Source organism: Glycine max, chromosome 11 (genome assembly GCF_000004515.6).
Source record: "Glycine max cultivar Williams 82 chromosome 11, Glycine_max_v4.0, whole genome shotgun sequence".
NCBI classification, from domain to species: Eukaryota; Viridiplantae; Streptophyta; class Magnoliopsida; order Fabales; family Fabaceae; genus Glycine; species Glycine max.
In genome coordinates, this window is record NC_038247.2 from 14635227 (window position 1) to 14646055 (window position 10829).

A 10829-nucleotide genomic window follows, 5' to 3' on the forward strand; every position below is an offset into this window, starting at 1 on the left:
TTTTTACATCGGTTATTAACTGATGTTAAAAGTCCCGATGTTGAAAGTAATATCGTTAACATTAGTTTTTCAAAATCGATGTTAACTAATAAATACAACATCGATTATTTAAATAGCCGATGTTATATGATAAGAATTTTAAAAAAAGAAAGTTATAAATTTACATATTAACATCGTTTATTTAAATAATCAATGTTAATTAGCACTAGCAACATCAGTTATTTAAAAAACCGATGTTAACTGTCACTAACAACATTGGTTATTTAAAAAACCGATGTTAAAGGGTCACTAACAACATTGGTTATTTAAAAAATCGATGTTAACTGCCACTAACAACATCAATTATTTAAATAACCGATGTTGATATGTAAATTTATAATGAACATCTTCAGTTGCATCATATGTTTGTTTGTTACAATATAATGCATTCAATTTAAAGAGTCATCAGACTTGTAGCTAAGCCTTAACATTTAAAACTAAAGCATAAAAGAATATAAACTTGAAGGGCAATCAAAGATCTCATTATTCAAACCACTAGGGTTGGCCAAACAGTGGGAGTTATAGTAGTTTGCATGAAATCTTAAGTACAAGCCCCATTACCACCATTATACACCCAAAAAAATCTCATATGCATGCTGATAGTCAAATAAACTAGCATCCTATCCAACATGACAGTGAGCTTACAAACACATTCATAACAAAATTTTAGTGAACTTATAGTCTCTCTTTCACTTGTTCCTTCTGGTGGCTAAATATCTTGTAGCCATTCAACCTCTGCAACACGATACCTGCATAAAACATTTAAAGAATAAAGCCATATTTCCATGAAAGAAAAAATAACCAGATCAACAGCTAGAGAATTCATGAAACACCCAGAGACAACTCACCCATCTTGATCCCAGGAACGGATGATTCGAAATCTCCTATGACTTTCAACCTGCATGTAACAACACTTTCTTAAACATTGAAAAAATTTAAAATAAAATTAAAGAAAAACCAACTCTATTTTAATAGAATCCAGGTTAAAATAGAAAATTCCTAGGAGCCTCCAAAGTATCCTAGGACCACTGACACTAGCCCAGCAGTGACAAAATAAAATGAGAAACAAACACCATTACAACTGACTCTTAGAGTGAACTTGTACAAGTTGTCAATTGTCCACAATATTCTCAAGTCCTTCTGGCAAGCATGAGACATTGTCTCTATCATGTAAATTAAATGATAAATGTAGGAATAGATTTAACAAATGATATGATAAAAATGAAAAAAAAAGATGAAAAAAAAAGATAAGATAAAAGTGAAATGAAAGAGAAAGATAAAATGAGTACTGCAAGTTATTTTGGGTGGAAAAATTTGTGTGCCTTGAGTAAAGAAACCCTGACCTTTTGTAGTAAGGTTGACTTTTTATGCAAAATCATCATAGTTACCCATGAAATGCTCCCAGATAATATTCCCATCACTATAGCAACCCATAATTGCATAAGCCCTGCACGTTATAGTCACATCCCTCGCATTAATTGTCAACATAAACTGCATCCACACATGCTCATCAATGAATGGATTTAATCATTTTCATTATTTATAATACTTATTTTTGGATAAAATTAAGAGTTTATTTTATATACATAATTGCAATCAGGTGGTTGATGCACTTGTTAAATTTGGCCTCACTGTGGAAACGGAGGGCAGGATTTTTAGTTTTATGCCGAACTTTAATTTTTTTAATTGTCTTACCTGCTGTAGCTTCTATTTTATTCATTCGTAGTTTTTAATAGTATTATTTTTCTGGGACTACACGCTATCATGTGATCTTGCCAACGAAGTTAAACTCTGGTATACTAATTCTAAAAAATTTCACAATACTACTTAATCCAAGGAAGATTTATTCAATATATAACCCATGAGATTGCAAATTGAAAAACAAATTAAGTATTATTTAATCCAAAAAAATGTATTTCTTTTCAAATTAAACATTAATGCTAAGAGTAACTTGTATTTTATCTCATTGCATAGTCATATAAAATGTGATCATTAATTAAGAACCAAAGACAATTCTCTCTCTATATATATACCTGCTCCTGGGGTGATGCATACAAGTCCAGTTAAATTAGTCCAATTGCACCTCTGTTTTACAAGGAAAAATGTGAGCTTAATCTGCTAAATAGGACTCAAATAGCTAATAATAAAAAATAAGGCTCCAATACAAAAATAATATCCATCTAATAATTTCTATAAGAAACAAATAGAATAAGTAGTTACAATGAGTCTATATATGATGAATTTCTTAATTTCTCATAATAGGGAAAATGAAATTAGTCATATAGGTACTTCACCATTACAGAGCAATTAAATTAAATATCAATTAAAGAAAAAAAGTTCAATCACAAATAAAACCTTTGCATAGCAGTCTTTAACCTTCCCCAATTTTGTTTGCTTCTACCTAAAAGAAAAAAAACCAGAAAACAAGAGTAATCTTAAAGAGAAAATGAATGACAACTTTGAACTCTACAATCACATTAGAGATAAGATATTAAAGTAGCTCAAAAGTGAGTTTACTTACATTGGATACTGGATGGCATCAATAGCAACGCTTGCAGGTAAAAAATCATTAACAGCTACCTCCTTGTGCTCATTCTTTTTGTCTTAGAATGAATTATGTCAATTGGATCATTGTCTTCACACAGTGTTCGAGGGATAAAACCATAGTTATATGGATAAACAATTGATGAATACAAAACCCGATCAACCTGTGAATTATTCGGAAATTGTAAGCATAAAGATAGATGTGTATGAGGAAAAAAATCATCTGGGAAATCTATTTCAAGCTACAGCAGTAGGTGCTTCCATTCCAGTAACCAGGCAATTGGTTTGTACCTTAATCAATCCAATCTTTTGGTCAAGTTCATACATAACCTTGCTTCCTTTAGTGATCTCCACAACCTGCAGCCATTGAACAAGTAGAAATACCCCTTTACCAGAAAACTAATTGCAAATCAAGAATGGAATTATACAGGTGTGGTGTCATCATGCAATTGTTGTATGACGATCGAGAAGTTAAGTTATTGGAGACTGAAGTTACAAAAAGATTCAGTAGCACCTAGTACAATATTGCACTAGTGGAATGACTGCTTGCAGAACAGACACTCCATAAAATAAATGCTGAAAATAATATATAGCTTCATCTTTAAAGTATAAATAGTAATAGATGGCACAATGAGGCAACAAGTATTCTTCCAAAGCAGAAGATGAGAACTTACACAATTGAAAATCTGAGGAGCCTCAGGTCCTGCATATGAAAATTAAGTAGTTTTGAAATATGATTTAAATCTTAACTATACTATATGAACAAGCAATAATATCAACAAAGTTACCAATTTCTAGATCATGCCAAGGATGGGCAACTACTGATCTCCTTGATAATGATGAAAGAATCCTTTCATTCAAATGAGGAACTGGACAATTTTCTCCAGCTTCTTCACCATTGTCACTCATCTTTAAAAATATGGCATAGAAATAGAAAAAAGCAAATATGGGATGAAAAAATGATGCCAAACTTGATGCATGAAAAAGCACCAAATATGCTACGAAGTAAAGAAATGGCTAATCACATTAGAGATAAGGTATTAAAGCACAATTTATTCATAAATAATCCAAAACTCTTCATGAAATAAAAAAAAAATTACAGCTAAAAATAAACTATTGAAATTGCTATACAAGTTATTCACATAATATATCGGGCATAGTAACCATCAATATTGTGCCTAGCATATACTTGTGCATCATACAATGTCAAAAATTACGAAATATGAACTCACATATAATACAAGCAGGACCATTGGGAACTCAATTAGTTGCAATCATATAAATATTAATTATTAAGATTTAAGACCAATCATTTTAATTTTTAAACAGCTTAATCATTGTAAGCCATTAAACAGGGCACATTATGTCACAACCACAATTTGAAGGAACATCTAGTAAACTATTTGATAATAACTTGCCTCTCCTTATGCTTTCAGAATTAGGCCTCTCAACAAAACACTAAACAATTGCATTGGAAAATGTCAAAAGAACTTAAAAAAGAGAGTAAAGAAAGCAGAAAATGTACCTGTGAACATATCATTGATGATACTTGAATGATAGGAACCAGAAAAAAAAGCATTCACAACTGAAAAAGCTGCAGTTCCTAAGTAACTGCACAAAATGAAGAAAGTAGATGAAGAAAAAGCATCAATTTTTGATATGTGGTGGTGGCCTAAACTAAAGTCAGAAAGAAAGCATATCTGCATGGACATGTGAAGCAGGAAAGTGAAGAATGATTTACTAGTCAATAAATGTAGAAACATATGCTATGAAGGATATAATAATTTATTGAAAATTTGGCTTCTTATAGAGCCACCACGGCGTGGGAGAAGATGAAGGCAAGGTAATTGTTGAAGTCAGGGAGATGCGAGTAGTGCTGAAGGTGTTGCCAAATCTGAGCCTTATCGGCGAAAGAAGAATGCAAAATCTGCTGCTCAAGTAGGTCATAGATCTCCTTGAACCCTTGCTCCTGAGGCTGCCACGATGGAGTCGCCCTCGCCATCGTCACCGGATTCCGCCCACACGAACTGGGTTTGTGCAGTGCTTGCGAGAGGGAGGGGGGTTTTGGAATATTTGTGGGTGCAACATAGAAGAAAAGAGAGAGAGAAACAACACCACTTTTAAATGAAACACAACAGGTTCAATCAAGGTTCCGCTCTCGAACACACTCGCAAACAAAACAATACAAATAACTTTTTGTTCTGCCAACAATGAAATGAAACAACCCTCGCCTCACTCACTCACTCTTCACAAACATCAATTATCTATCAAAACATTGTTCGCCGCTTGCATTGCGTTTATTAATTTAAGGATATAATAATTTATAGAGCCAACAATTTAGGGTTTTGATATTATTAATTTTTTAAACAATTGAATTAAATGTTATCTTTTTTTATATTTTTTAAATCAAATTATGTTTCAGTTAAAAACGTACAAGTATACATAAATTAATAAACATTAATATATTTCTATATTATAATTAAAATATTATAATACTCGTTGAGTTTCATATCAATAAAAAATATAATCATAATATAAAAGGATGATAAAGTTTTCAATTTATTTATTTTCTCAATTAAACATTTTTAGTATTTTTTTGATCTTTTCTCTATATATACATTTCATACATTATATCTATAAATAACAAAAACCTTTCTCTCACTCATCTAAAATGGTGTTTATTTTATTATTTTTATTTGTATGTTTTATCTTTTTAATCATTTATTCTTTTCTATTTATATTTTAAATTGAATTTTAATTTTTTTTATAAGAAGTTATCAATAAAAAAAACTTGATGTTATAATTTAAATTGTTCACCTTCTTCTTATATATATATATATTATTTTTTTTTCAAAATTTAAGTAAGCGATGCAAAGGGATAACATTAGTTAGATAAGAATAGCTTATTTCTGTCCTATTTATTTATTTTCCATGAGTTACGATAGCAAGAATAGATTAATAAGATTAATAAGAGAAAAAAAGGACTAACCCCTAATCCAAATTTAATTAAGACTAATTATAGTCACACTAGTATAATTTTCCAGGCACTCGACAAATTGTTATATTTAAATAAAATTATAAAGTATTTTTAATTTTTAATTTTATGTAATGTATTGAGATTTATAATTTAGACTAATTATAGTCACACTAGTATAATACAATTTTATTTTATGACTATGTTTGCCTAATTAAACAACGATAGATAGGTCCATTACTTGTAAAACAATTGGATAAACAAACAAAATTAATTTGGATCTCTTCATTGTCACAAAGTGTTAATTATTGTGGAAAAGATATTCACAAAGAATGAAGGATAACATGTAGAAGTTGTAACATGATCATTAGCCTAAATTATATTGGTGTTGTCGTTCTCACTAACATATAGTACATGTACGTCAAGGACCCTCTTTATTAAGGCTACTTTCTCAGTGATAAAAACTTCAATACGCACTTGGATTAGGCTAAACTAATTTGACTCAAACGTTTTTTTTTAATTTAATTTTCTGTGTATATTCTCTATTTCTCTTTCAAATTTGTGGACACTGTCATTCAAATTAAAAGTCCTTATCTGTCATACTCTTGACTACAAATAAATTCTAATATAATGTGAATGGAAATAGTACGTAGATAACCATTGAAATCCCTTTTTTTTTTGTCTATTTTTCTTGTCTTCAATCACCTCTTTGTTTTTCATTGTAACTTATGGGAGACCTTTGAACTAATTCATCATTCAACTAACCCATCTACAAACAAAATTTTACAATTCAATAATTAAAAACAGAGGGATGGAGAGGGGAGAATTAGAAACCCTAAACACAAACCACAACCTTGAGAGAAACAAACAGAAACCAATCTCACTCTCACTCTCTAATAGAAAATTGCAAACAACAATCTGAATAATTAAAAAAAAAACAGTGCAGTGAGTGAAGAACACTCACCTGATTTGAAGGAGCCAGTGAGCATAGCAGAGCAGTGCAATGTCACTTTTCTTTGGAAAAAGAAAAGAAAAGGAACGTCACTTTTCTTCAATGAAGAAGAAAATAATATATAGCTTTGATAACAGTAAAAAAGAGTTGATTTGGGTTTTCTTCAATGCCTTTTTTTATTTATATATTTTCTTGTCCACAAAGAGAAAATAATATATAGCTTTCCAATACAATCAATAAGGTTTGAATTTTCTAATAGTAAAAAAGGATAATGATATATCACACATTTAATTAAGAATAATTTTTTTCAGATTTAATTATTTTAATTCTTTATATAATAAACCTATTTTCTTTTATCCAGAAATTATTTGAATAAAATTTAAAATACAAAATTACTTTATACTTTTTTATTTGAATTGAAACAAATTAAATATTAGTAATTTTGACCTTTTCATGGATTGACTGTACTTAAAAGAAATACTAACAAACTTACTAAAGGTATTAAAGTTAGAAGCATTAAACTATATTTTAAAATACTTTTTTAAATTATACATAATTTTAATATAATATTATTAATAATACTTGTTATTATTCTGATTGTCAAAAGAAAATGTAGTCAAAATTTTTTTTGGTACATAAAAGAGGCCTAAAGCTCCTTAGTATCGAAAAAACAAAAAGCTAATAAAAATCACGAGAGAAACAACCAATCAACATATATGCTAATTAACAAGGCTATATATATATATATATATCCTTTTACCCTATATAAAAATATCTACTCCATTAGTACTGTGCTCATGATGCTTTTCTCTACATTGAAAAATTTAACTAATTTTTAGTGAATTTTTTAAATAAAAGAGTTTAATTAATAAAAATTTATACGGTCAGTGAATGAAAAATTATTTCAGTATGATCTTGTTAAAATATTTATAGGATCTCAAATATTTTTAAATGTTTACCTTTTGAATTTGTTATTATTTATTAATTATTATATTATTTTTAATTAAAATATAATTAATAACTGAATATATAATTTTTTTAAAAATATATAAATAATTAAAAAAAGTTTATATTAACATCAGTTATTTGAAAACCGATGTTGTTAAGCACTTATAACATTGGTTTACAAATAACCGATGTTAAAACTAAATTCAATGTGATTTTAACATCGGTTTTTAAATAACCGATGTTGTAAGTTCTTAACAACATCGGTTATTTGAAAACCGATGTTAGAATCACACTGAATTTAGTTTTAACATCGGTTATCTGAAAACCGATGTCGTTATGCACTTACAACATCGGTTTTCAAATAACCGATGTTAATAGAATAATGTTAAAACTCATTTTTTAGTAGTGTAATTTTTAGAAAGATGTATGCAGAAGAGAAAGTGTTTATGATACCATATTATCATAATTTTAGATTATATTTATATCATGACTTTAGTTTATATTTTTTTTATATATAGATAGGGTTGACAAAATGGATATGGCCTGCAATTAGGGTTAAGTTGGGCTAAAAAAAGATAATTCAAATAGAAATAAGTATTTTTGGCCCAATCCATATAACCGGATAGGTCAAATGGACTCGAGTTGGGCTGCCTTATACATAAGACACATCAATACTATTTGTTTTATAACATAATAATATCCTTAGAATAAACAATTTGTTTGATGGCAAATCAAGTAGGATAATGAGATTTGAACAATGAAATGTTATTCTAAAAGTATTTGTAGTCAAATATTATTATTTGTTGGACCTTGTGACCTCAATAATCTTAAGAGGGAAAAACTTAAAATGCAGAAGAAGCAACAACAATCAATTTAACAATGTTCTTTAAACATGCAAGACACAATTGATTGCAACAAAATAAATAAGATAAGGGAAGAGAGAATGAAAACACAGTTTTATACTAGTTCGGCCACAACCCGTGCCTACGTCTAGTATTCAAGCGACCCACTTGAGATTTCCACTATCTTTGTAAAATCCTTTACAAAGTCTGAACCACACAGGGACAACCCATCCCTTGTGTTTAGATGCTTTACAACAAGAGACTCACAATCTCTTAGCCAATCTCATTGAATAAGAAGAATGTAAGAAGAAATCTCTTTTCAAGAGAAGAATATTACAATGAAGATCATGTAAGAATCCTTATAGATTTGACAAGTGTTTGGCCAATGATTTCTTTTTGAGAGAGCATTTGACAATGAAGTTCTTTTGGAATCTCTCTCATTGTCTTTTGAGAGGATAAGACATTTTTGCCAAGCAAAACTCTCTTAATCTTTTGAGAGGATAAACCATTTTTAATCAATCAAAACTCTTTATGTAAAATTCGTGCCCAAGTCACCTATTTATAGGCCTTTGATGGCCATTCACAAATCTAATGAAAAGATGTGACTGTTGGCAATATTCCTTGAAAATCCTCTCTGGTAATCGATTACTGAATTAATGTAATCGATTACACAGTTGTTTTTCTTGAACAGTTGTGACTCTTCATTTAAAATTTGAATTTCCAACGTTCAAAGTCTCTGGTAATCGATTACATATGATGTGTAATCGATTACACACTTTCAAACCATTGGTAATTGATTACATGTATTGGTAATCGATTACATGTGCCTTGGATGACTTGAAACTTTTCATTGTGAGGCAAGGCTTGATCTTGAAGGAATCTTGAATCAAGGCTTTGTTTGTTGAAACAATCTTGTATTAATCTTGAAGCAAATGAGCCTTGTTTGATTCTTTTTGACATCATCAAAATCATGTATACATACATTTACATTCTCCCCCTTTTTGATGATGACAAACATGTGATTTCTTCTCGACACCATCAAAGCTTGCATGATTTACATTCTCCCCCTTTCTCAAGCAAATTCTTCTTGACATCATCAAAATCATGTATACATACATTTACATTATTGACTAATAGAACAATAATGCATTGATGTTATTGTGTGAGTAGACTTATGCCCACGTCTCACAAGTCATTGATATGAGATATCAAGTTAGCACATAGGTATAAATAATAAGAGTAATATTTATACTGGATAGAGTCATTATGAGAAGACTTTTTTAATAGTTATGTAAGAGTCATAAGCGCTTCTCATGACAACCATAAGGTGATAATAGTCCTTCAACTTGAAGTCACTACAATTTCTACATATAGGAGTTGAAGGATTTAATGTTATCAAATGTCAATATGAGATATTAGACTCGTTTGTGTTTATGCTTTCACTCAGGTATCAAGAAATCGATGATCGGACTTAATGAAGATGACACTCTTATGCCTCGTGTCTGATCAAGACATTTGGATGAAAGGACAAAGGTTACACGATGGAAATGGATTGCGGTAAGGTTGAAATTGAATCATCGATTTTTCTCATGGGTTGGGTGACAATGATGCATTATTAGATATCAATCACTGGCTATAATATTATAAGATAATATTATTGTTAGTCTATATAGGTCACACACATAGAGTAGTCAATTAAAGCAGATGAATAAATTAAATGATTTAATTTAGTTAATATTTAATTAATAAAATAAGATTTAATTAATTAACAATATATTTAATTAAATAAGACGTAATATGATGAGATAATTATTGTTAGTCTATATTGGTCATTACTTGTAGTTTACTACTCAAAACATTACATGTTAACTTCGGCTTTTGTTATTGTCAAATTTAGTGCAATGAAGAAAATATGCAGTAATCTCCAAGGCAAGGACAATGCACCTCCACCTCCACCTCAATGGATTAAGGCTAAGGTATGTTGTAATCCCTGTTTTTTTTTTTGAAAATTTGAAATAAGTCTGATGTTTCAATTGGAATGATCCAGCATTTATTGAGCGCTTATATTGCATGTAGAGCCATGTACAACAAGGAGCATATGAGTGTGGATATTATGTGATGCATTGGATGTGGTGCATCGTTAGTGTCGGTTTGAAAAATGAACTCCACAACGTATGTCCTCTATTAGACTAACAAATCAATTTGTGAAGTATGAAATCGTACTTAAATGGTTGACGTACTAACTAAATTTTATTTTCTTCCCCGTGGTAGTATTTTTCAGATGGAACAGCATTAGACACTGACACCATGACGACAATACGCAAGAAATGGGCAGCCTATTTTCTAGAAGTTGGAAAATGGATGTAAATTAGACAAATTTAGATGACATAGGAACATTAATCACCTTTGTAGCGTAAAATTTTCATTGCACAAGACACATCATTATGTCTGGTCATGACTTTTAATTCGGCATCGTTACATGATTATGGGACTTGTTTACGTTATTAGTGTGCACTGCTTTTGGGTTGCA

General features: G+C 29.9%; 1 long non-coding RNA gene across 1 annotated transcript; it reads right to left on the reverse strand.

Annotated features, from left to right (window-relative positions):
- Positions 1-517: 517 nt before the first annotated feature.
- On the reverse strand, positions 518-2607 carry LOC102669925 (uncharacterized). The gene is made up of 6 exons (XR_005887263.1): positions 2561-2607; positions 2395-2440; positions 2073-2124; positions 1383-1486; positions 888-937; positions 518-788 (listed from the first exon to the last, which is right to left on the reverse strand). It is a non-coding gene; the product is annotated as an uncharacterized lncRNA (long non-coding RNA).
- Between the last annotated feature and the right edge of the window lie 8222 nt (positions 2608-10829).